This window comes from Grampus griseus (genome assembly GCF_964374135.1).
Source record: "Grampus griseus genome assembly, chromosome: 7".
NCBI lineage: Eukaryota > Metazoa > Chordata > Mammalia > Artiodactyla > Delphinidae > Grampus > Grampus griseus.
Window position 1 is genome coordinate 109,390,994 of NC_139001.1, and position 3,736 is coordinate 109,394,729.

Sequence of the window (3,736 nt, forward strand, 5' to 3'; positions counted from 1 at the left end):
TTGTTTTCAGAGTACAGGTTTTTCACCTTCTTGGTTAAGTCTACTCCTAGTTATTTTATTCTTTTTGATGTGTTTGTAAATAAAATTTTTTCCTTAATTTCTCTTTCTTATAGTTCATTATTATTGTATGGAAAACCAACAGATTTCTGTATATTAATACTCTATCCTGCAACTTTACTGAATTCACCTATTAGTTCTAATGGTATTTTGGTGGAGAGTCTAGGGTTTTCTATATATAGTATCATCTCACCTGCAAATAATGGCAGTTTTACCTCTTCCCTTCCAATTTGAATGCCTTTTACTTCTTTTTCTTGTGTGATTGCTGAGTCTAGGACTTCCAATTCTGTGTTAAATAGAAGTGGCAAGAGTGGGCATCCTTGTCTTGTTCCTGATTTTAGAGGAAAAGCTTTCAGGTCTTCACTGTTGAATATGATATTAGTTGTGGGGTTGTCATAAATGGACTTTATTATGTTGAGATATTCCCTCTATAACACTTTTGATGAACGTTTTTATCATGGATGGGTGTTGAATTTTGTGAAATGCTTTTTCTGCATCTATTGAGATGATCATGTGCTTTTTTATCCTTCCTTTTGTTAATGTGGCATATAACATTGATCAATTTGTAAATATTGAACCATCCTTGCACCCCTGGAATAAATCCCACTTGATCATGGTGTATGATTCTTTTTATATATTGTTGAATTAAATTTGCTGTTGTTTTGAGGACTTTTGTATCTATATGCATCAGAAATATTGGCCTGTAAGCTACTTTTTTTTTTTTTTTTGTAGTGTCTTTGTCTAGTTTTGGTGTCAGGAGAATGGTGGTGGCTTCACAGAATGATGTGGGGAGTGTTACATCCTCTTTGATATTTTTGGAATAGTTTGAGAAGGATAGGTATTAGCTCTTCTTTGTATGTTTGGTAAGATTTCCCTGTGAATCTGTCTAGTCCTGGGCTTTTGCTTGCCAGAAAGTGTTTTTGTTTTTCTTTTTTAATTACAAATCAGCTTCACTACTAGTGATTGGTTTGTTCACGTTGTATAATTCTTCCTGACTTACTATTGGAAGGTTGTATGTTTCTAAAAATATTGTCCGTTTCTTCTAAGTTATTCAGTTTGTTGACATAACTGTCTGTAGTAGTCTCTTACAAATTTTTGCATCTCTGTTGTATGGTTGTTATTTCTCCTCTTTCATTTATTATTTTGTTTATTTGTATCTTATTCGGTTTATTTGTGTGTCTCTTTTCTTCTTGATGAGGCTGGCTAAAGGTTTATCAATTGTGTTTATCTTTTCAATGAACATGCTCTTGGTTTCATTGATCTTTTCCATTGTTTTTTGGTCTCTATTTTATTTATTTCCTTTCTGATTTTTATTATTTCCTTCTTCAGCTGACTTTAGGCTTTGCTTGTCCTTTTTTTTCCTTTAGATGGAATGTTAAGTTGTTCATTTGAGATTTTTCTTGTTTCTTGAGATAGGCCTGTATTGCTGTGTATCCCTCTTAGAACTGCTATGCAGCATCTCAAAGATTTTGGAAAGTTCTGTTCACATTTTCATTTGTCTTAAGGTATCTTCTAATTTCCTCTTTGATTTCTTCATTGACTCATTGGTTTTTAGTAGCATGTTGTTTAGTCTCCAAATATTTTTGCCATTTTTCTTCCTGTAATGAATTTTTACTTTCATACCATTGTGGAAAAAAATTGCTTGATATAATTTCTTTCTTCTTAAATTTGTTGAGACTTGTTTTGTGGCCTAGCATGTAATCTATCCTGGAGAATGTACCATGTGCATTTGAAAAGAGTGTATATTCTGCTGGTTTTGGATGGAATGTCCTGTGATACGTATTCAGTCCAACTGGTCTGTTGTGTCATTTAAGACCACTGTTCCCTTACTGATTTTCTGTCTATATGATCTGTCTATTGATGTAAATGGGGTATAAAGTCCCCTACTATTTTTTTTTTCTCTTTTGTAACATCTTTATTGGAGTATTATTGCTTTACCATAGTGTGTTAGTTTCTGCTGTATAACAAAGTGAATCAGCTATATGTATACATACATCCCCATATCTCCTGCGTCTTGCATCTCCCTCCCACCCTCCCTATCCCATCCCCTAGGTGGACGCAAACACTGAGCTGATCTCCCTGTGCTATGCGGCTGCTTCCCACTAGCTATCTATTTTACATCTGGTAGTGTATATATGTCCATGCCACTCTCTCACTTCATCCCAGCTTACCCTTCCCCCTCCCATGTCCTCAAGTCCATTCCCTATGTCTGCATCTTTATTCCTGTCCTGCCCCTAGGTTCTTCAGAACCTTTTTTTTTTTTTTTAGGTTCTTCAGAACCTTTTTTTTTTTTTTTTAGATTCCATATATATATATGTGTTAGCATATGGTATTTGTTTTTCTCTTTCTGACTTACTTCACTCTGTATGACAGTCCCTAAGTCCATCCACCTCGCTACAAATAACTCAATTTCATTTCTTTTTATGACTGAATAATAGTCCACTGTATATATGGGCCACATCTTCTTTATCCATTCATCTGTCGATGGGCACTTAGGTTGCTTCCATGTCCTGGATATTGTAAATAGAGCTGCAATGAACATTGTGGTATGTGACTCTTTTTGAATTATGGTTTTCTCAGGGTATATGCCCAGTAGTGGGATTGCTGGGTCGTATGGTAGTTCTATTTTTAGTTTTTTAAGGAACCTCCATACTGTTCTCCATAGTGGCTGTATCAATTTACATTCTCACCAACAGTGCAAGAGAGCTCCCTTTTCTCCTCACCCTCTCCAGCATTTATTATTTGTAGATTTTTTGATGGTGGCCATTCTGACCAGTGTGAATTGATACCTCATTGTGGTTTTGATTTGCATTTCTCTAATGATTAGTGATGTTGAGCATCCTTTCATGTGTTTGTTGCCAATCTGTGTATCTTCTTTGGAGACTGTCTATTTAGGTCTTCTGCCTGTTTTTGGATTGGGTTGTTTGATTTTTTGATATTGAGCTGCATGAGCTGCTTGTATATTTTAGAGATTAATCCTTGTTCAGTTGCTTCATTTGCAAATATTTTCTCCCATTCTGAGGGTTGTCTTTTCATCTTGTTTATGGTTTCCTTTGCTGTGAAAAAGCTTTTAAGTTTCATTAGGTCCCATTTGTTTATTTTTGTTTTTATTTCCATTTCTCTAGGAGGTGGGTCAAAAAGGATCTTGCTGTGATTTATGTCACAGAGTGTTCTGCCTATGTTTTCCTCTAAGAGTTTTATAGTGTCTGGCCTTACATTTAGGTCTTTAATCCATTTTGAGTTTATTTCTGTGTATGGTGTTAGGGAGTGTTCTAATTTCGTTCTTTTACATGTAGCTGTCCAGTTTTCCCAGCACCACTTATTGAAAAGGCCATCTCTTCTCCATTGTATATTCTTACCTCCTTTATCAAAGATAAGGTGACCATATGTGTGTGGGTTTATCTCTGGGCTTTCTATACTGTTCCACTGATCTATATTTCTGTTTTTGTGCCAGTACCATATTGTCTTGATAACTGTAGCTCTGTAGTATAGTCTGAAGTCAGGGAGCCTGATTCCTCCAGCTCCGTTTTTCTTTCTCAAGATTGCTTTTGCTCTTCAGGGTCTTTTGTGTTTCCATACAAATTGTGATTTTTTTTGTTCTAGTTCTGTGAAAAATGCCATTGGTAGTTTGATAGGGATTGCATTGAATCTGTAGTTTGCTTTTGGTAGTATAGTCATT